Source organism: Lepidothrix coronata, unplaced genomic scaffold, assembly GCF_001604755.1.
Source record: "Lepidothrix coronata isolate B3197 unplaced genomic scaffold, Lepidothrix_coronata-1.0 Scaffold124, whole genome shotgun sequence".
Lineage (NCBI taxonomy): Eukaryota > Metazoa > Chordata > Aves > Passeriformes > Pipridae > Lepidothrix > Lepidothrix coronata.
Window position 1 is genome coordinate 4,565,751 of NW_016690304.1, and position 24,576 is coordinate 4,590,326.

Here is a 24,576-nt window from a genome sequence, read left to right on the forward strand (position 1 = left end):
AGCGCCGGCTGCCAGACTGCCAGCCCCGGCCACGCCGCCCAGCCTTATTCATAAACCCCGCTCAGCCTTTGGTGTATTCCTGGTGCCTGCTTGTTTTTTGGCACATGACCTGGATGGGATGGACAGATCCCGAACCACCGTCAGTGCCAGCAGTTGCATCTTCTTTAAGCAGGTACTGAAGAGAACAGTAACGTTCCCTGAGTTTCCTACACCCTGGCCCACAATGTTGAAAGATCGACCTTCAAATGAATGGATCCCCAGGCCTGGCCCAACACATGGCAGAAGAGGGATGTGGCTGAGCAAACATCAAATATACTTGCATATCAATTACTTGTCCTTTCTTTCTTTCTTTCTTTTCTTTCTCTTTAATGAATAAAGAAACTAGTTCAAGGCTCAATGTTTTCCAAACATACCTGTTATCCTGAGTTTTGGCACTCTACTCTGTATCACACTATAAAGCACTGCTAATGTTTTGCTAAAAGCTTTAAAAGCAAGAAGGCATTTGTTTCTAAATTCCAGGTATATTGAGCTTGCATATAAACACTGTTTGAATTGGAGCCTTCCACAGCAGAACTGGCACAAACCCACTATGAAATGGGGTATTTGCATTCTCCCCATGGCTCAGGAGCTGCAGCAGGGAAGGTCTGTGCGCAGCACACACGAGGACCATCCCACACGCCCCATGATATGACTTTAAATCACCTGAAGCCCTTCCAGATCTGACACACAATTAACAAGAAGGCAGCAATAGGAATTAATACCAGAAGAGAAGGTCCTTGCATCTAGTATCTACTCTGTAGAAGAAAACATTTGACACAGTTCCAGTCACACTTGAAACTAAGCCATTAATATTTGCTCCCTAAATCATTATAAATAAATGCATTATTTGAAGATTATTGCATTTCAGTGACATCCATTTTGTTCTCTAGAAAATATGACTAGGACTGAAGAAATCATTTACAAGTCACATACGTGTTTCAATTTTGTCATTTTTTTGTTTAATTTCTGACATATTCATGAGCACACTGCAAATGTCTTGAATTTGTTATTCATAATTATTTTGAAGCAATTTTACACACATGTTGTGGCTTAGTCTCAGTCAGTTTTCATGATGACATTGTATGCTTAGTATTTACTGGACTGCTAAGTGAGTATCCTATGTTATTTTTCTGTTTTCTGGTGGAGAAAGACTTCTGGCATGACTACCTGAGAATATCTGAAACGATTCAATTTCTTCACATGTTTGTGCATATGGCTTTCAAAATCATTTTCTGAAAGCATTTGTGGCAGTGAGACCTGATAACTTGCACATTTCCAGAAGGTGAGAACATAAGCAAAGCAAATTAAAGTACAAAATGAATACATAAGTACAGAAGAAAGTTTGCATTTATTTGCCACCTCTTCAGTCTGAGTGCCTGTAACAGGAGTATGAGAGTACCAGCTTAAAAACTTCCTTTCCTGTGCATTTGACAACATGTTTGCCTTTTGCCAAGGTGTGGTGTTTTCCACCCTTGTTTCCTTCTTTTTGCTTCCTATTGTATCTGAAAGAGGGGAAAACTCAGCCACTAAAACATCTACTGGGACACCTGATGGGCTGCTGGGAACTTGTTTTGCCTCTACTCAGGTATGATTAAAAGGATCAGTACTAGCATAGCAGAGGTGTCCTGTACACTGAAGTTTTGCTGACTCAAGGAGCCTCTTCTCGGGATCACAGCTCATCCCAAATTTGCTAGTCACCACAAAGGGCATGTTCACTTAGAACCAAGCAAAGCACAAGACATTGCCTTCCCTGTGCTACAGCAATCTAGAGCCCAGCCAGGAAAGCCATTTCACCTGCTGAGTTCTGGCAAACATTTCAGGTACGACCAGGTAGAACACAGCTACTGCAAAATGCACAGTACGAGGTAACTCTGCTTGAGTCCGGGAGTCCACAGATCATGGCTACAACCCCGCAGTGCCAAAGCACCAGCAATACTCTATGTGTTTTTACTACAAACTGTCACTCCTGAGAGGTTAATGCAAAGCCCATGTCATGCACAGCACAAGGAGTTAGATTATCTGTACACGTAGACTGGCAAATCTTTGCTGACTAAAACGTACTCTAGTAAGAAGCTGTCCTGGTGCTCCCAAAGCCTGTTCTTGTGAGCTGCCTACAGACTATAGCAATCAAACAAGGACAGTCCAGAGGCATCTTTGCACAGAAATAAAGACCAGGAATCGCAGAGAAGCTCAGCAGCAGGTTCTGACTCCCCGAGTAAGAGAGGCACACAGAAAAGAGAGGAGCTCATGGCTGATCTGCTCAGACTAGCTAGATGTTTCCTCAAAGCTAGAGGTCCTCTCTGTTCATGAAGCCACGAAACAGCATCATTGCTCAAAAATTACATCTTCCCCTCCAACACTCACATCACTCTGTGCAAACATCAGGATATTTTAGGTGATCAGGACAGGCCAGAATGAGCAGAAGGCGGCAACTACCCTGCCCACTTACTCTGAAAACTTATAAGGTTGTGGCCACTGCTCTCCTGTCACTACCACCCTCAGTTATTCAACTCTCACATGGGAAAGAGCAGCATTTCTAAATCTCACCACCTACAACAACTCCTGGCTCTGGGTCTAACCCAAGGAAGTCAAGTTCTACGCAGGTGAAAGAGAAGTACCCAAAAATGTGAGCTGCCAAGGTCAGCCATGATTAAACACTACCTATGGTGGAAAAGCATAGGCTGCCAGAAGAAGAGAGCACCTCCACCTGCCACCTTCTTTTCCTGCATCCCCAGGGTGGGGAAGTGATCACTGGGCTTACCCTATTATCAAGTCAACCTCCCTTGAGCCACATCCATGCCAAGAATGCCATGTACTAGAGGTACAAATAAGTCAAGAGACAATGACTGTGGGTTTGGGGTACCTGACTTTAGCAGGTCAGTTACAGTAAAACTATCTATTCTTTAGGAGTCTGATTATCACTGGAACTCCAGTGAGTTCAACCCTCACAATAACACTGGAGCATATATTTTGGCTAATGCAAAAGATGTTGTTATAGGGAGGGTGTTAAAAAAAATAGTGGCCTTCACACAGCTGAGGTCAAGCTATGTTGGCACTCTGTCAAAATCAGTGGTGTAGCCAAGAGTTTTTAATGAGCCTGGAATGCATTACCTCATTTGTCATACCTGGATCACTTACTCATGCTGAGCCCAAAATAACCTTGGACCTTGTTGGCTGCTCAACAAACCATGTAAGTAAACAGTACTGTACTCATGCCTAAAACATGTACCTTTTAATTGCTTGCTCCACATTTGTGATGCTCATGATCAAAGTTCTTTCCGTTTCAAGCCTCTCTGACCTGTGTGACCATTTCCTGATATGACTTTTGATTTTGTCTTGCTGATATTCCAGTTTCTCAGAAACACTTCAAAAGTAGGAGAAGAAAAAAAGAGAGAGAGAAAAAAAAAAAAAAGGAAAGGAAGACCATTGCTGTGTTTTGCTGAGGACTGTACCAGGATAGCTGCTAAGCATTGCTAATGCACCTACAACTTGCAGTGCCAACCAGATTCTGGCTGCCTGTTGTTTTCTGTGATCATGTTTCTGTCCTGTGGAAAGCTGAAGGAAGAACAACAGCATTTCTGCCAACTGCAAAAATCAGTACAAGAAAAAAAAAAAATCAACCGAGCTTGTAAAAATGTCCAGGGCCATCAACAAAGAAGGGCCAGCAGAAGATCTGGGTCTACACTGAGTGTGGGCTCACAGAGTCAGGTGAGCTCTAAACACAGAGGTGGGAGTGTACCAGAGGGAAGCAATCACAAACCAGGATTAAGGTGGAGCACTGGAAGTTGCAAGGAGTTGATAAACAGGGATGTGCTGTGGTGCTGGGTTCAGAGGAGACGTGCGCTCGCATGAGGCAAAGCTGCAGCACACCTACTAAATGCATCAACAGCCTCTCCTCCCCGAAGGACACCTTGCAGAATGTCTCCTCATAGAATCTTTTTGCACTGTGTCAGTCCTTCATATGCCTTCCAGCTTTCACACACATGCACAAAAGCTGTGACACCAGAATCCTTGGCCCTAAGCTGCAAACCCATCAGTACATACAGAACAGACTAGGAGACCTTCCCTCTTAGGCAGGTGGAAACGGCAGGATGTGTCAGATCACAGAGCTATTCACAATGCAGGTGCCAAACAGAAGCTGGAAGTGGCATACAGAGGTGCCTGGCCATCAAAGTCAAGGTGAGAAGAATGGTTCCAGATCTCCACAAAATCCATGAACTGACCATGCCTGCTAGCAGGTGGCAAATAGCTGGTTGCTGAGGACATCCCTAAAGCAGCCTGGCAAAAGTTAGCTCTTGGCTGAAAATCATGGTTACATGTTACACCTTTTAAAATATAATGAATAGAAAGTTAACAGGTTTAATGGCTTTAACACTCACCCCTCTAGGGGGCTTCTGGCATTCTGCAATATCTGAAAGTTAAGGAAAGTATATTGCTATATTTAAGCTCTGTCTCAAAAACTGTTCAAAGATTACTTAATCTCGCATACTTTCTGGAGTCCCAGCTGCTTCCTTGATTTCCTTGTCACCTCCATCTCTTTATTTTCTCTCCTTCACCTCATACCCTTTTCTGCATTCTGAGTTCAGGATCTTACATTTCATTTATTTTCCTTCCACCCCTCAAAGTTTATTTAAAAACTTTTGCCTCCTGGTAACAGGGTCCGAGAAGGAGAGCCTGGGGCATTTATCACCCAGGCATGCTGAGCTGAGCTGGTGAAGAGAAGTGAGCTGTAACTAACCTAATACTGCATCCAAGGGTCAGAAATTGAAGTGGCTGAAAAATAAAGCAAAAGATCAGACTACACTAAAAAAAAAACCCAGACCTTTGTTTGGGAAACAACAATATCAACTGAATTTGGGGAAGCTCTCATTAAGATCCTAAGTACACCTACAGAAGTCAGTGATGAGCATCTACCAACAGCTCAAGCTCTCGTTGAGCTGTGGAGGTCACACAGCCTCTCTGCAAACACACACACCTCTTGCTTACTCAAGCTGCACATAGAACAATTTCAATATTAAAATTATTTTTACTCATTTTTTCTAAATGCAAACATTTGTTTATTCCCTTCTCTGTAACTGAACTTGCCAGACCTGACCTGGAAACCCCAGAGCACAGCAGTGAACAATCTTACAGGGAACATTAAGGAACCATGCTGCTTTCTAACACACACGGAGAAAGAGCAGACTTGTGTAGCCATTTCTGAAAGTTTTGTTTTGGAAATGAGATATCTCATGCTCCATGTGGGGAAAATCAATTTGCTACCTCTCTAAGGAAAACATTCCTCATTTGGAAATAAGTGAAACAGACACTTCCTTGTGTGGATTAATGTGGAGACACATGACTTGCTGCAGACTGTTGTTTTGACCCCCCTCCTGACCAGACAATCTCTGAAAAAAAGCAAAATGGTAGTATTTTTCATGGATTACAGTTCAGACTAGCATTGCTTTTAATAGAAAAGTTAGAGGAACTGCAAATATCAGGTTGGCCAATTTTGCAAAAAAACTGAATGTTTCTTTTTGGAAGATGAGGCTGGAAGTTTCTTTTTGTTCATTTCAGCATGGCTGGAAGTTAAGACTTTTTCTTGATCTGGGCTTTGTTATGTCCTGCTGACTAATGTGGGTTTTAAAAGAAAATGGAAAGAAGTTGCTGCGTTTTATTTTTTTTTTTTTGGACAAAATCTATACATGTGTTGGAAATTATGAAGTGCGGTAAATTGAAAAGGGAAGTTGAAGACTTCAGAGAAAAATCTATGCTTGACAAATATGTGACATGCAAGTAGACCTTAGAGCAAATTAAAATAATAATAATAAAAAAATCCAGTGTAGGCCTATTACTGGCTACAGATGACAGGATTGTTACTAATGATTCAAAAAGAGGCAGAGGTGTTTGGTAAATATTTGTTCCATATTTGCAAAGAAGCCAGATGATATGCTTGCAAAAGAATATAATTAAAGCCAGTCAATTCACTTGGTTTTACAGAAACCAGATCTTAAAACAACAGAAAAGAAAAACAAACAAAGCACCTTATTTTACACTTTGAAACTACAAGCTTGGTTAGAGAAACTAGCTGCATACATGGAACTTACCTTCATTCAGTATGACAGCTGATTTAATACTAAATAACTCTTTGATTAAAAAACAGTGCTACATGATTTTATTCAAGCATATATTGAATGGATTAATAGCTGGCTAAATGATAGAGCTAAAAGCAGGCATCAGTGGGGAATTTCTATCAAATGAAAAGACTTCTGGTGGGATTCCACAGGGGTTGCTCCTGGCCTTGCTAGCATTACATATTTTTATCAGTGAAATAAATATAAAGTCCCTGACAGTAACATTCACACTGACACAAGGACTGGCACAACGCTAAGACTGACTCATACAAATGAGTAATCAGAAGGAAAAACGGACCAGGAACACACAATGCTCCTCAGTACTGCTCCAGCACGAAACCTGCGAGCAAGGATTACAGGTGCCACTGTCCAAGCCAAGAGTGACACTTCACAGGCCACTCCCCACTGGAAATTCAACACACCCTGATAGGAAGATGCCATTGCCAATGGGATGTCTGCCTTCAAGGAGGTCTGAACAACTTAAGCTGTGCTGGGTTTGAGCAAAAATGACTGAGAAGTGACTTCACTAGGTAATATGAGTGCCTCAAAGGTGAGAAAAAGCTGGCACTCAGAAGCGAGGAGGCATAACCAGGCGTGCCTAGGCACTGCAGTCCCCATAGGTGGTCTCACGGCACAATATGGAGGCGTGCCTATGACCAGCTTTCTCAAGACCCTTCAGGAAAAGCCTGAGCCAGACACAAGCTGGTGTGCACAGGGCAGGAAGAAACACATGCAATTCGAGGGTCTTGAAGGTCAAGTTATCAGAGTGGGGCTGGGTGTCCCGTGCTGCTGCCAGGAGAGCCCGGGCGCTGCGGGGGGCTCAGCAGCCCGGCGGGATGCACGGAGCAGGCGTCCAGCTGTCTGGCTGTGCTCCTCGCTCAAACAGCTGTTTCCCTTCTCCTTCAGAAAAAAAGGTGGTGAATTGGATGAAAGCATTTGCCAGCAATTTTGGCTGATGAGCCACTGCTTGGGGTTCATACCAGATTAGATGACTCCGTGGTTCTTCTGGTGAGAAACTGCGTGAGTACAGGATCAAATACAGTGAAGTACTGAGCTATGCAGGACAAGGAACATGAAGAGCTGCAGCCTTGATTGAGCAAAGTACACGTCTAACTCGTAAAGACCCGGAACATGGAAAGACCTCTGATGACCTCACTGGGGCTATTCACACCTTTGAGGCTAAGCCTGTTAAGCATGGAGCCACACAACCAAGCCAGCATGGCTCTCTCTGTCACTAGTGGGAAAGAAGCATTCAGGTCCCGAACAAAGAAATCGTCCTATCTCATCATGAAACACCATGTGCTTGGGCAGAATCACAGGATCAGACAGAGGTTCGTCAGATTTCCCTCTCCCTCAGAAATCTGCAGTCAATCTCCAGCCTTGAAGCCCTCCATCCATCCCCAAAGGTCACCTCCTGGAAAGCTGCACCCAGCAGACAGGGGCTTCAGTTTCTGTAGGAAGGTCACAGAAATACTCAAGAAGTGCAGGACTGACTTCTCAGAATAGTCAGGGTTAAAAAAAAAAAAAAAGGCAAGCAAGCAACGAAAGGAAAGTGAACAGGCTCTAACAGATTATGTAATAGCCAAGACAAAAGCAGTGCAAGCAGGGTAGCAAGAAATGAAAATGCACAGCAAACCCATGGAAGTCAGCCTGTCTGATCAAAACTCATCAGAACACTCAAGGTAGACTTCCCATTAGAGGGCTTTAGAAAATAAAAGGCAAATCTTAAGGCGACTTTCCTAGCAATGTTTCTTTTTCTCTCCAGTAAAAGCCAGCGTTTGTGTAATTGCTGTCTAGCAGAGTCAGCAGTACCCAATGGAGACGTGACCTACATACCTCGGAAATACAATAGATACGCAACCAGTGGTATCCACACAGATAGACAGATGAGATGGGCTAATTGACTGATGGACATCGTGCATATTCATGCCAGAAGGATAAAATGGACAGCTTTCCAAGACCTTGCTTTCGGGAATGACAAGGGCAGGTAAGAAGGAATGATCATTGAGTTGTGCACAATGTGAAAACTACAAATATATTCTTTAAATAATCTCTTGCATTTCTGATTTGTAACTGATTATATAAGAATTTTTTTTTCCACTTTTTTCCCTTTGCACTTGATCATTCCACTGTGAAGTAATCAAAATTTGTTAGGCATAATCAACCTGCATGAAGATATTAGTAAAGTGACAAGCAGAAACTACAGAGTAACCTCCCCCCGTTGATGCCTACATTCAGCTTCCACCACAATGAGGGCTACACAAGGCATTAGGTGGAGGCAGGAGCAGCAGCCACAAGCTAAGCTCTGCTTCATTCACATCTCTGGGTCATCACCAACTTCACCAACAGCACTTGGCTTGCCAGGCCCCCCATCACAGTGCACACAGGAATAACTCTTCTTCCACAGATAGCTTGGCACGAAGCCTCTGTACCCTGGGCAGGAATAACTCTTCTTCCACAGATAGCTTGGCACGAAGCCTCTGTACCCTGGGAGACCTGCATACACCTGGCACGGGGCTTTAATGCTGGGGTGCAGAGGTGACACTGCCCAGCACTGCTGAGCACAAGAGGGATCTGCACTTATTCACCAGTGAAAAACAGCGGTGGAACTGTGGTAATTCTGTCAGGTTGTGCACAAGTAGAAAGGGAATCTGTATAACTCCCAAAACACACCAAAAAAATGGTGGTTTAAAAGCCCTGATTGTAAGATCATGTGCCCAGTTTAAATGAGTCCAAACCCCATGGACTCAGTGTAATCTTCCCAAACATCAACACAAACAAAACTGAGCCCATCTCTGCATTACAGCCCCAGTAAATCTCTAGCACTCAGAAAAATCCAAATAAAACCGAGCTGCATCCATAAATTTATCTGAGCAGGGCAGGGTTTAAACTAAATATGCAGTCAGTTGTGCAATATTCTTTCGTAGTCAATACTGGTTCTTAGGAAATTATCTGAGTGAATTAAGTGGAGGACTATTAAACAATTTACACACTTCCTTGTGTTTCAGATGTCTAATTATAGCCGTGTTTGTCTCTCCCCGCAGAACTGTTGTATACCACATGGTATGCATATTTCAGCATCCAGCATTATTAACTCATGACCGACTGTCAGTTGATCATTATCTAACACATGGGGTCTGCAAAAAAAGCCTTATTTGGGCAAAAGCAGGCTTCGGACCTGCTCCCGCTGCATTCTCCCCCTAGAAGAACTTCAGTCGGATTATTATTTGCTGTCAATGGAAACTCCGAGGTTACATATGTGAAATCTGCAGACAGGAAAATAAATCCTCACCGAGTTTAAACACTTAGTTGATATTAAAACCATCTCCAGCTTGGCTGGTTTAAAGCAAACTCTCAGTTGCCCTCTAGTGTCCCCCTGCTGCCACGCCAGGCAGCCCGCCCGCCGCAGCCAAGGTCACACAATTTAACCCGATTCCATGCCACGAGATTTACTATTCGTGTCAATATTTTGTAGAAAAGGGTGAGAGGGGTGCGCGCTTTTCCCTCCTGGAAATTTCAGGGCTCGGGCCCCTGGAAGCCCAGAGCTTGCATAATGTTTACAGCTGTAATTGCGGCGCATGACACACGGGTTTTATGAGCGAGAATCTCTGAAATCACTCTGCGCGCTGCACTCCATAAAGTTCATTCATAACTAAAAATAGACTAATGTACAAACTGATTTAGCATTATACTGAAGCTAAGGAACATAGGGAGTCTGCAGTATTCCCTAATATGGAAGAGAAGCTGAGTTTTCAAAAGCAGCAGTTTATTTGTTCCTGAAAATGGACAACATATGTAAAAGATTTAATATACAGAACCAGGTGTATATATAGCCTAGATCTTCATATGTGCCCATTTTCATTCTATATAAAGACTTTATACAGCCTGAAACTATATATTTAATAATAGATTACTAAATTAAGTCTGCACAATCACTTCATAAAAAAAAATCATTTCAATTTAAAATACAGCTGTAGGGGTTTGGACAATTTCCTGCATAATAGAGGCCCATCCCTGAAATGTAAATAACACCGGTATTAAAACAAGTCAATCAGGCACATCAGGAAAAAAAAGAAAAGGTACATGAAAACAAATATATTTTCCAGCCCATCCTAAGTAAGGATGCCAAATCTTTATTATATTTGAATACTGCTTTGATAAATCACTACTGCTTCAGCTGGCTATTTTTTTTTTTCCAAATGTCTTGTTCTTCCTAAGAGAAATCCGTAGCTGATTAAGTCTTAGCATTTTGAACACAACAAACCATCAGGGTTTGAGAATTATTCACTGCTTTCCTGTGTACCGTCAGCATTCTTAAAATACTGTTACTATAAAATTAAACAGTGTGCTCTTCAGAAATGCATGACGTTGCCTGCCCTGTTTTTTTAACTGTAATTGTGCAATTTTAAAATTCTCTTCTTTCTCAATGCCTTCTCCCCAGACAAATACCTTTGATAGTTATAGGGTTACAAAAACAGGTTAGACTTTTTTTTTTTTTTTAAATCTCACAGGCCACATACGATATTATTGACTGATTAAACTGTAAAAATGATAAACATAACTTTATTTGGTATAGATGTTAAGTTAATTATAAGGCCTTCACTTCTTAATTTGACAAGACTGAAATATCACAAGAAGTACATATGGCAATTCAGAAAATATAATCAGGGAGAAGGCAAAATGAACATTTCAGAAGACAAATGATTTGATTTGCATAAGCAGATATTTGTAAGGCTCCACCTTTCTCCACTGCCTGAGCAGCACTTTCCAGTTGCTCTCGCTCTCAGGAGAGTAGTAACTCTCACAAGCACAGTAACTGCACTTTCTACCCCAAAGTGTTGCCCCTATTGGTAAGAAGAGGCTTCTGCCAGCAGCAGGCAGGGATGCTGTGGGACACTGAAGGGTGACATGGTGCATCCAGGCAAGGATGCAGCAGGGAGGTGCCAGGAGTGCCTGTGCAGGAATCATGACCCAGTAGCTCCAGCCACATGTGCTGCCCCAGCAACCCTGCTCTCCAGGGGAAGGCTGTGTCTCAGCTTCCACCTAAGCCAGGGCCTCCAAATACTGCAATTGCTACTGAAATAATAAAGGGGGTAATACAGTCCTGAAATAATAAAGGGGGGAGTACAGTCCTCTTTGACAGGGCTTGGTCAGGGCCACACTATTTGCTCTGAATCCTGGCTCTCAAGCCACAGGAAGCCTACAGGGTTTCCAACCCTGGCTCCCCTGCCAGAGGGACATAACAAGGCAAGTGGCTGGGGGCAGGGGCTGGGGAATAACTTTAATATTGACCTACAGAAGCAAACTGCATTAGGGACGCAACTGGCCACTGTGCCCAGCATCACAGAGCTGTGTCAGGGCTCACCTGCTCCCAAATCCATATCTCAGGGGCAGCGTGGGACCCCTGGCAAGCCACTGTCCCCTTTGTCTGCAGACAGGTCTCTTGGGCAGTGCCTTCTGCACAATACCTGATGTTGTGCTCTTCGGGCTTAGGCTGCTGGAAGACTGTGGTAGGGTCAGAAACCTCAAAAACTTCTTTTCTTTACTTCATAAAATACACAGAAAGAATTTTATTGACTAATTGTGGTGAGTCCCCTCCTCCTGACAGTATCTGGAAGGGCTCTGACACTGTACAGGAATCCTCATCCTCATTTCCAATAAAGAGATTGCTCCACTCCCAGACTGACCCACTCTGCCTGCTGATGGATTTAAGTTTTTCCTAGAAGCCTCCCCATCAGCCATGACCTGCAGCTGCTTTGTTTAGGAAACCTGACAAAGTGACATGAGTGGCCAAACCCTCTGTATATGTAATTTTAAACAGATAAAAGTAGTACCAAGATAAATCATCACCTCTCCTGGATTTCCAAGTATACTATTAAGTAGACTTGGACTTCATCTAAGGTGAATATGAAGATTCATTGTCCCAAGAGATAAATATTGACTGAGGAAAAGCAAAGGTCAAATTGGTCAATATTTACTCAAGAAACTCTAAATCTTGATGTAGTGTAACACTCTGAATGTCTTCATCAGCTGCCTCTCAAGATCTTTTCATTACGACTAAGGATTTCAGAAGTATAATCTCCCCTCTAAAATTCTTTTTTAAAAATAGAAACTCAAACACCCTTACTGCAAATAGGAAGCTTTCTGTTGCCGATGGCCTCAGCAAAAGGAGATGGGTTGATCCACAAATGCTTTTCGCCCATTCCGCATGCCAAAACTCAGCAGCCCTGAACCCTGAAGATGTGAACAATAAAAACTTTCTGACTCATCACACGACAGTATCTCAGACTACCATGAACAGGAATTTCTTCTTTAGTAAGGATTAATGCAGTCTCCTCTTCCTCTGTCTCAAATATCTTTAAATTGAGACTGAAATTTTATCTCTGGCTTCTATTTCACATAAGGATTTACTCTGAAACAATGCCAATCAAGAGTTTTGGAGGAGCTATGGCCCTATTATTTACTGTGGCAAGTATATTAGTCCTATTATTTACCTAAGGTTTCCAGCTTACTGCCTGGTTTTAAAGGTCTTCTGCCACGCTATTTTTGTCTGAAGCCACAGTGCTATGGACTCTTTTCCACAGAACAGCACTGTTGAAAGCAAAAATCCTAGAAAATTTGTACGAGCTGATTTTTCTGAAGATGCATGATGAAGGAAGACACTTGAATCCCCTGGAGTTTCAATGAGGTTATTTGTGGAATTCCCCTTGGCACCTTCACACGGCCACTCCATCATTGGGAAGGTACCAACACTCCTACTCTAGTGTTCATTCACACAGTCCAGCATGGCTGGTGAACTCTTATTTCTAACCTTTGTATTCACTAAACAGTCAAACGCAGCAGATTTGTTGCAATCACCATGGAGATCAGTTGGTTTCAAATTAGGCACAAACTGTTTGTTTCCTTTGCTATTTTTATTGTGTTTTGAGCCTATTATGCTCCTCCCATCCTGCCCTTACCAGGAAATAAGAAAATCTTGCTTTACTGGGAACGCAAATGCTAGACAGAGGCGTTCCTGTCCAGTGGGGGATGGCGATGGTCCTCCCTTCTCAACTGCCTTCCCTCACTGGCTGGCAACCAGTAAGGCTGCATGAGGTCAGACTCCACTGATGGGATGACACAGAACATCCAAACGACATAAACCCCTGTTAGCTGGAAGAGGAACGTGAGCCTTGCTTTGTGCAGTTCTGTAGTTAGGCCTACGAGGGATCGAAGAATTAATTTATTTCCCGCAAAAGGGAATAATAGGCAGGCTTTGGTCTCACAACTGCAACGGCCTGAATGAACCACCAAGAGCTGCCACGGGAGAACTGGCATCACCCTGGTATAACAAAGAGGAACCAGGATGGGGATGGGACCGCGTGGTGAGGAGGGGGCAAAAGGCGAGGAACTGAAGAATAGGAGGACTGAAGCAAGAGGTAGTAGGGGAATTCAGACTTCTGGGCTGTTTGGAAGACACACAGAAAGCAAATAAATCCAGCATCCCCAAGGCAGGTGAAAGTGTCACTCTTCCACCAAGGGACACCTAGGCTACTACAGCCAGTGGCTACTGAGCAGCCTCTCACCACGGAAAGGCTGTCCTGCCCCACTGAAAGCAAGGAGGGGTTGTTAATTGACTCCCAAAGACATGAAGTCTCTAACAGAAGTTCCTTTGGAGGCGCAGAAAAAGACACAAGGACCGATAGTGCTGAATGTAGGTTTCCCACAGCCCAAGTCAATGGCCCCCCTGTGCCAAAAATGCAGCAGGCTGGGATCTGACAGTCCCAAAGCTGCATATGCCAAACGCAAGCCTTTCCCACAGTTCTGTGACAGGTACATCTCGTTGCTCTTAAAGCAGCATCAAGTCTCCACTAAAACATCCCTCTGCTTCTGGAATCATATGCAATCCATAATGCGGAACTTCAGTTTAAACTCAAAGACCAATTAAAAAAAATAAAATCAATGAAATGCTTTTATGAAAGAGAAGATTGATCTGCAGTTTAAAACTTCCAGTAATGTAATATTTTAGAACTTTAATAAATAATGCTTTTATCCTGATTGCAAAATAATACCCTGCCATGAAAACACAGAGCAGAGGTAGGAAACTGTTCAACAAGAATTAAAATGTCACACTTTGCACAGAATGGAGCATTACAATTATTGGTGAAACACATTTTTCAAACTTGTTAACACAAAATTAACAATTACATACATCACTTAATTCTATAAGTGCATATCTCTCAAAGTACCCATTAGCCAACCATGCCTAGTTCAGTTTTAATATACATGCAGGCTTTGCAGCACAGAGGGGATGTAACTATGTGAGCACTGGCACAGTAAACCCTGAAATGGCAAGTGCTATTAAATTGAGATGCAATCACGTTGAAAGGGAAACATTAACAAACAGCAGACAATTGAGAAGAAAATACAGGGCGCTTGTGTTCTAATACATGTGCTTCAAAACCTTATATAACTATTCATTGTCTAGTTCATCTGGCCAGGGGCCCAGTTTGCTCTATGCTATGCTATACTAATTTTATAATAATAAACTGTTACACAAGCTTTATGCAGTCATGCATATGAAGAGGTTGTGGAAGACATTACATTTGATTATCTTTCTAGCAAAGACACCATCTTGAAATTAAAGATAGCCTGGTAGAAGTTTAAAATAGGAAAAAAAAAAAAGAAAAGAGAAAAAACTCCCAAGTATGTGGATAAATCATTAAAAAAAAACCCCAAACAAACCCAAACAAAAAATCACAATCCTTTCAAAAAGGTTCTTTTCCTTCCCTGACTATCACCGTCACATTATGCATGACAGATGAATACCACTAATCCCATAATACAATGCAAGAATCTGCATGTTTCTGGACTATGCCAGTTAGAAGACAATCAGTGATTTTTAGAAATGCATGCTTTTTTTTTTTTTTTAAATACACCTTCTTTTTGTAAAAACAAAGCAAAATGGTTTACAAAGCCAAAAGGAATGCATGAAATAGCTGGGGTTTAAAACCCCTTTACGTTATTTGTTGCTTTAGCATGAACCAACATGAACCACTGACATGCCTTAGTTAAGATTTATTTGTACCACAAAACATTTGTAGGATAGCAGTTGGAAAACTTGGGAATGAGAGAGATGGGGCAAAAAAACATATACAGTACAAACCAGATGCAATCCAGAAAAGTAATTTCATATTCCACATTTGTCTATGGAATTGTCTGAGAATTTTCTGCTGAACATTACTTCCAGGTTTATCACAGCGGTTCAAAACTAGCTATATTTAGCCACTGACCAGTGCCAGAAAGCACTACCAGACTATAGGATCATGGCATATTTTAAGTTTGATATCTCATCAGCCATCAAGGCCAGAAATAAATGCCTGTTATAATCAAAAAGAGTAAAAGCCTCAGACCTCCAAGATACATAAGGGATTTTTTTTCAGCTAAGTCATGAGATATCGACCTCAAAAATCACATTATTCTGATTTACCATTGTGTGACTGATACTTCCCGACCACCCCCTACATATTTTGATTTCAACATTTTAACATCTAATCTAAAAAATCCCACTAAAGCTAGTGAACCAATGTTTTATGTGGGGCCCCTGAGGCACTTCCACATGCAAATACCACCACCACATACCAAAAGCAAAGAGTCAGCAGTCAAGTGGCACTGAAAGTCGATGGGTATAAGAGCAAACCCCGAAAGGCTTTAATGCCAGATTCTGATCTAAATCACATCACTGTCAATTCAAAGTAATTGACTCCTGTGGATTTACATGAGTGGAAAGGAGATCCTAATCTTATTCTTAACCTTTACCTTTGAAGTAGAGATGATCATAAATCCGGTTTTTCTATCCAACAGGAGAATGTCAGAATTTCATAACTTTCTTCAAAAGGGGGCAGGCAGTCAAAAATGTTCTGAGCAGCACTAACAGGCAACTATCAGGCACTTTAATTTTTATGTGTCTAATGAAAAGAAACCAACTGACTATACTTCTACAGATTAAAACTGCAGAAGTATATATAACCATCTCAAATGGTTTCGACAAGACAGTGTGTCCCACTGAACTGTGGGTCCCAAAGTCCTGAGCTGCTGCAATGGGATAGCCACTGGGGAGACTGTGGAGCAGCACCAAACCTCATCCAGAGAGAAGGACAGGCACAGGACATGGCCACACTAGCTCTGATGTGACAGAGATGATAAAATTCAGTCCTTCCAATCCTAGACTGAGCATTTCATTTCAACCTTTCTGATGAAAAAAGAATTTAAAAAAAAAGGATAAAAGACAAAAATCCAAACAGGCATATAGTGGCTGTGGGCTGTTACTGTGGAAAAGATTTCCACTCCATTCATTAGCATCTTCCAGTGCTAAAAAAGGCATCAAGAACTTGACTCTCTAGAGTGAGAAAAATCTCCTGTGAGGTAAAAGTTATACTAGAATTAAAATGCAAAATGAGAATAAGTGGGAACCAGGTGGCAATGCCAAGAGAAGGACTGGAGCCAAGCCCCGTGTAAGGGGTTTTCCTGGAGCTCAGATCCCTGCCCAAACACTTCTATCAAAGGAAACAGGAACGTCATTTATTCTCTAACTGCAGGTGGAACATACGACAAGGTGGCAAAACTTCCCTCAGCCATCGAGAAGTGTTTGTTGACCTTCTATAATTTACTTTAACCATTGTTACATTGTTTTGGTCTAGGCTTCTGAAACTGCAAAAGCCCAACCAGCTGCAGCCTCCTGCAAGCGCTTCTGGCTGCACAACCCAACTCTTCTCTGCGTGTGGCTGATGTGCCAGTTGGAGCTCGTTTTTGCTACTTAGGGACTGTTTGATTTTCACGGATCTACCCGCTTGGACCCAGTCAGCGCAGCCCTGACGCCTTCTCCAGCTCACCTGAAATGGGAGCTAATGTTACTGCTCATTCATCTCGGCTTCCTTTGCTCTCCCGAATATTTCTGATGGTTGCTAGGCAACTATTGTTGAATACATGCATGAGGCATTAATTGTCTGAGCACTTTAAAAGAGGAAAATTCTTTAAAACTGAGGACATTGTCATACCAAAAATAGGATATTTCCTTTATGAAGGGCAACACTCGTGGCTGGGAATGTTGATGGCTGCAGTATGTCAGAGGCTAGATGAGTCACCCAGATTACTCACATGCAGCGCAGCAAAAAGCAGCACCTTAGGAGACCTGACTTTATAATAAAGTTTTATTTTAAATTAAGTACTTCAGATCTAGTTTTATCTTTTGACTGCTGTCATTAGGATATCACAGTCCACATTTTCATGAAATTTATGGCATTGGGTCCAGCTGCTGTTACAGTGTTACAACATACCAAGTGTATCAATTCAATACCTTCTAAACCCAACGTGGCAGCAGCAAATACTCCTCTTCGCTACACTTCAAAGAGATACTGTAGTCTCACTGCTGATCCTAAGTGCTCTGTGCTCCTTACCCATAAATGTGGATTTCATTTTATAGGGTCTTTTTTTCCAAAATACATTCCAATGTCATGATCAAGCTCTAAAGACAGTAAACACAGACTTCCATAAATTGACTTAAACTTCTAAACTAAGCAACTGCAAGGATTTGCTGCTAGATAATTTTTAGGGGGTTTTTGTTTTATAACAAACCCATCTCTACCATAACTAAACATTCACAATGTACATGTATTCATCTTAATTACAGGCTGCCTTTCAAAACAACCAGCACCAAAAATCCCCTGAAGAACCATAATTTTTTTGGTAAATCAGTTGAACAATTATGGTTCATTGCAAAATCGGGATTCTATAAAAGAATGAGGGCATCTATAATGCTAATTTTGTACCTGGTATTCTGAGCTAAGAGCTGCTCAAGATCCCGGGAATAATCCTTTCCATTTTTCAGCCTTGTGCTCTACCTCTGTGAAAGCATGTAATGGGACACAGGCCCAACTCAGGAAAGTTCAGCTGAGGTTTGTAAGATTTGAAGATGAAGGGACTTATTTAATCAACGAAGTGAAAAGTAGAATCATCAGCACCTACTTAAAGTGAACTTGCCACCCCACACCAAAGAGCTGTTTTTCCACTGGGAGTTTAACTTCTACTACAGTTGCAAACCCAGAGTGAAACACGGGAGGGAGATGACAGAGCTGGAAGGTCGCACAGGATCTCTGCTGAAGCAGCAGCAGTGTCTGTGAATGTCACCCATGTTAGCAGGATGATCACCATTAGCCTTTTCACATATTCTCTTACCCTTTCTGTGGCCTGAAACTGCTGATTTCAAGTAAATTCATTCTCTTCTACTATTCACTTGTTGCTAACACCTGCTTTTTAATTAACATGCTCTTTAAAGCTGTTACACAGAAAGGTAAGGTGACTGGAGATGTCTGTGAAGGACACCAGGGAAGACTCATGGAGTCAGTAATGTAAATCTGTAGATGATCCTGCATTATGTTGTTGCACATTTAAATGAGATGCTACTCAGTTACATTTTCCATACTTCACCTGAGCACACAGCCCTTGGTAGAAGTTACTGAAAATGGCCTAAAATTGACCTAAAACTCTCCCTGAGCTGATCTTCCCAACAGAGAATGGGCAAGGGACTGACCAGCCCTCAAGAGACCAGAGCAGAGGAACGCGCTGCCCAGTCAGTGCTCTGAGACAGGGAAGTGCTCACGGTGGATGGAGACGGGTAAGGAGAACCAAGGGGACATGGGGCATCGACAGCCACCACCGTGTATCAGTGAAGACAATGATATTTAGCTCCTAGCACAGCAGCTTCCTCAGTCTCCAGTCCACAGAGCAGATGCAAAGCTCTGCCTTGTCTAACTAAGACTGCAAGCAAGTTTTCTGGAGGGTTTCTTTTATTGTATAATGGACACAATATCCAAGCACGAAGTAGCCTTTACTGGCCCAGATGCAACAAATTACATATATTAACACAGTTAACAGTTTTTAAGGCCAGAAGGAATTAGTAGGATATTAGTGTCTTGTTTACCTTCTGCAGATACTGCCTATACAACAGAATGACTACTGGATGAAGACTTCCTTGAGTAAGGATCATGTCTTTTGGAAATCACTCTTGATTTAAAGGATTCAAGCAAAAAAGAACCTATGCTCCTAGCTAAGTTGTTCCCATGGTTAATTAACCCTCGCTGCTAGATAATTGTGCCTTAGTTTCAGCATTAATTTATCTGCCTCCACTTTGAAGCACAGGGTCCTGCTATGTGTCTGGCTGCCAAATTACAGAGACCTCTACTGTCATAGGTCTTCTCCTTATGGAAGTACTAACAGACTGTGACCGGGCCCCTTCTCAAGTCTTCCCCTCTCCGCACTAAACGGATTGACATTCTTTAGTCTTCCACTTAAAAGCAGGTCTTCTGTACCACGAATTGCTTTCTGGGTCCTTCCTTAACCCTGTCCAGTATTTCAATACAATGTGCAAAGCACAGGCATCAGAATGGGGCACAAAGTTGAAAGCAGGGGAAAAATCTCTCTAATAAACTCTTCCTGCTCTTCCATGTTCCTCTGCAGCTCACAGTTCAGAATAATACATTTGAGTATTAGCAGTGCAGTTATTCCATGAAATCGTATCACCCTTTTTGCAGAAAGCCATCATCATTTGACTGACTTACCAAAAACGTTAGCTCTTAGGGGGTTGATAATGATTTCCTCTAGCATTAGATGCAGCAGCAGTAACACCACTCTGCTACTTCTCTCTATTCCCCTACTTATTAGTCCAAGAATCAGGTTTGCTCTCCTACTCTAGTCAATTGGTCATCTATCATTACCTTCAAGTAATTTATGGCATTAAGACCAACACAGCTGCCCTGAGGCACACAGAAATGCTTGTCTGATCACTAAAAGCCCAAGATACACCTGTATCTAATAACAAGGCCCAAACTTCAGCTGAAATGTAAATTATCACCGCTTCACTCACCTTTGGCCCATAATGGACAACAGAGCAATTAAAAAAACACTACGAGGTTGTAATTGCCAATGATAAACCTACAAAAAACCCCCAAAAAACCAACAAACCACCACTTTTTTTTTTTTTTTAATTTGCCTTAATTTCAGTACTTATGTATAAAAACAAAGTCCTAGCAAGAAACTACCAGCACCACTGGCTATCACTGGGAAGATGGATGTTCACACTGTAAAGCCTCGGTGCTATCTCCACTGGGCACAAGCAAAAAGGGATTGCTGAGGTCTTTTAAGCTGTTTGTGTAAATGACAAACTAATTCACATATTGTCTGTGATCTGTCTGATTAGGTTTATGAAGATGCTGACAGGCAATGAGAACTTAGTTAAACAGAACTCATGTCAATAGAGAGAAAAAACCCTCCTCTGGATCCCCCTTAATGACCTCACTTGATTTCAGAGAGAGAAAACTATAGCAAGAATTTTAATGACCTATTTTGCCTCTTTCGCAATTTGATTTAAAAGCAAATTCACAAAAACCTGGCCACGTGGAATTTAAATTCTGCAGAAGTCTCACCCACCAGCAATTACTACTGCAGTGTTTAAAATTTTAAAACAAACCCAAACCTGAACAAAACACTCTTTTCAATTAATTTTCTTACTCTGATTTCTCTCCACATTGCATCATCTCCCAATTACTGTGATTTTGCTGAGTGTGCCAGTTTCTTAAAGACACAGCTATAAAATATATGGACTAATTGTTGAGCAGAACTGAAGAGCTATTAAAACTGCAATAGTACAGCACTTCCAATGGTAGTCTATTATTTCTACATGATTGGTTTTGTACAGTCCAACTCATGCAGTGAAACTCTTAGATAAATTAACTCCTTCGTTTTGACATAAACATCAAAGGGGGAATTAAAGGAGAATGAACATTATTTTCTGCTGCTATTTTAGACATACTGTTCATAACATCCATGCACGTTCCTGGAAAGTTACAAATTATTTAAATTGAGAAAGCCATTTGCTGTTTTATCAAGTCTGTAATACATAAAATTTGGCTCCAGAATTATCTCATTTTCCCATTTCACGTTTCCCTGTCATCTACATGGCAGAGCATGTTTACAGAACTTTATAACTATAATATACAATTCAGTCATTTCTAAACAGCACTGTAAGAGTAAGTCTGAAATGTACACATTTTAAAGATTTCTTAGTGAACACCAAACCCTTTCCCAGCTGTTTTAAATTTTGAATCTCCCAATAAATGAATAACGTACTAAAAAAGCAAACAAGATCTGACATTATTTAGTCTAAGTTTCTAAAATGGCATAACATCTGTAGCTAAAAACAATTTTGAATAACTATATTTAACTAGAGCAGTATTCTATTATTCATAGCTCATTTTCCTTACAGACTAGGGGACTTAATGTGGTGTTCAAACATTTCAAACATTTCTTTTAATTGTTTAGTCCTTGCAACAGCCACAAAAAGGGGGAAAAATGTTCACTCATATCTTTTATATATATTCATGTGACCAACCCATGATCTCAGTTAAGTGCCACAACTGTTCATTAACACACATCACAGCCCCCCAGTCAGCACTGCGAGCTTTGAAACCATGCCAGGAGCAGGGGCTCAACAAATGGCACTTTGACCTTTTCACTACTAACTTCAATCTTCATTAAAATCTCTACGACGTCAGCTCTGTCTCCCTCTTTTACCATCTTTTATGGGCTCCCGAAATACCGAATATTCATTCATTAAATGGAAAAGTTTGTTACATTCTTACGTAAGGATAGGTTCCCCTTTCACATGCAATCGGGTTGTGAAATGCCTTTGACTGAAAAAGAGAACGAAACACCCCCTCCCCCTGCCAAACAACTCTAAATTCAGATTGCTCACTCATTTCCAGGGAAATCAAGCATGCTGCCTAATATTAAAAAATCTCACGGCATCCAGGCAAGTTTAACTCCATTTTATGTTCCCCTTATTAAATTTCACCCTAGCAACATACGAAATGCTCACCCTGCTCTTTGCTCGCTTTTTTAGTTTCATGTTTGCATCTTCACATCTTCAGTCTGTGCTTTTAGAGGGGGACAGAAACTGATTTTTTTTTTGCCCAGCAGGGTTTCAGTTCCTTACAATAAAGTCACCAAAACCAGCAGTCCCATGGAGAAAAATGCAACTAGAGACAAATAGAGGCTTTGATCATTTTTATGGTGCTCAAACACAGATTTGGGGGTGGGGAGAAGAGAGAGAAATCATGTAATCATGTCTTTTTTTTTTCTTATTTTTTTCTTTTCCTACCAGTAATGAAATAATTGTGCATTAAGAAAAAAAAGAAACAACAGAAAAAGTTCACGTGAGTCATTTATGTGTTTTCATTCTTTGTGTAAACTTTCTGGCACATCCTATATGCTTCATTTCTTGCTTTAAATAAGTAAGTGCTGGAAAATATGCACAGAATTTGGAACCAAGGGGAATGACACATTAATTTGAAGTTTGCTTTGTTTGCATTTTCCAAGTTTGAAATGAAACTTCAAGGAAACCTAAAACTCTCCTGCAACCTTTAATTTCTCCCCCAACCTGCCCCCACTTCACCCACGGATTATCTAGAAGGTATAAACTATTCATTTAAGCGGCACAGTGAAGTATCATCATTAGGTGGCTTAGTTGCCTGGGATACTCCTATCAGCCTGAACAGTGGGGAACCTCCCAAGCGTGAGCTCCGAAGGGGGAAAAGTAAACAAAGTAATGAGTAACAGTTACAGCTCCTTAAAATGTGTACATTAACCTCGCTATTGGGAAACTATTTGCTTTTTAGAGGCAGAACACTCTGATTGAAATAATGATAAATATTTTGGAAATTCCTTCTGAAGCCAAAATGAAATTACCCAAGTGCGCTCCCAGAGAACAAAGCTTTTTAGTGTACCTTCAAATGAATTCAGGTAAGTTTACAAATGGCCTATACCTAAAAGACCATTAACTAAAATTACATTTGTTTTTATTGAAAGACAGCCTCAAGTGCTGACATGTAATATATGACATGTGATACATAATAATACTCTTAAACCAGTTCTGACATAATATCTCCCTAGGCATAATAACCACAAATGACTGCTTTAGTTAAGAACTAGCCAGAAGCAAAATAGATCCACGTAAAAGTAGCTTTAACCATAAATACCTCAACAATATTTTATGTCACTTTGTAAAAAAGTTAAAGGAGTCCCATAATAATTAACAACAAAACCTTCATGTTCTTTACTATTGTATGGTGGTTGTGAAAGGTTATTTCATAGTCCCACAGATGCCAATGCTGTAAATTATGCAGGCACCAAGAAGCATTAAGGAGAAATAATAGCAATTTAAACTAAGGCTGACGTAATTCGTGATAAACAGTCATTGGAAAATATTACAATGTTGTCTTTTTTGAGTGAGTTTAATCAGAAGAATGCGACCATATTCTGACATAAACCACTTCACTTTTCCATTATACGGGAATGGGAATGGGGGCCCTTCCCTGGACACAAAGGTCTCCCATGCTTGCTGCCACTGCTGAGCCCTGGAACCTCAAGGATGCTGCTTGCCAGGTTTGGGATGCTGGTGGACTGAAAATTCTGAGACAGCTCAGGAGTCTGGGCAGGCCTGGTGGTCCAAGGGAGGCACCAAAACCAGGGGAACACATACTGTAAAATCGATGGCTCCAGACATGAGAACATCTATGATGGTCATGGCTCACGTGCACCACGAACGTAGCTTAGGCTACTTTTCTCTATAATCACAAGTGATTCTGACAGCTGAATTGCAAAACTAACCGTCGAGTGGAAATCTTATACAGGAGGAGTTAGTAATTTGTATCTACAATCATTTATTGCATGGACACCCATAAAACAGACGTGTGCGTAAGAGATGACAAAAGACACGCGATGAGTTACATTTATCAGGCACAGAAGAGCAGCTCACTTGCAAACCCTTTGTTTGCTGGAACTGTACATTCGATTCTCTGCCAAACTCTGGCTGGTAAAACATGTAAACCCCACAACACCATCACAGAGTCAACAAGTTAAAAATTAAAAAGCAGTTAAAAGTGCCAGTGAGAGGTGGGCACACCCAGGCTCTCAGCAGTGCCACGGGCCCTCGAAGCAGTGAGGACATCTCACCTCCCGTCCCGTGAGAGCCCCAAAGCTGTGCCCGCCCAGGCCATCCTGGACACCCCACGGTTCCCAGCCCCGATGCCTCCTCAAGCAGCCGGGTCACAGCCACACGCAGCGCCTGGCCCTCCACTCAGCATCTGCTGCCTTCCTCAGGGCAGCAGGAACATGCAACACAAATTAAATCAGTGTCCTTCATAAAGGAGTTCTGATTATAAAGTGAAAAATAATCTATCTTAATATTTATCCTGGTTACAACTGTGGTTGCTAGTGAAAATGCATTTAAAAAAAAAAGAGTAGAAGCTAACAGCATTTGTTTCTATTGAAGTTCTTGCAGACAGGAAGGTATTTTATCTTACTTTACTACACTTTACTCATGTTCACTTAG

The 24,576-nt window shown here is 41.6% G+C and overlaps 1 protein-coding gene across 3 annotated transcripts in view; it reads right to left on the reverse strand.

The window, feature by feature from the left end:
* ARID5B (AT-rich interaction domain 5B) overlaps window positions 1-24,576 on the reverse strand; it is a 121,377-nt gene that overhangs the window by 43,613 nt on the left and 53,188 nt on the right. The gene's annotated exons all lie outside the window — the stretch shown is intronic.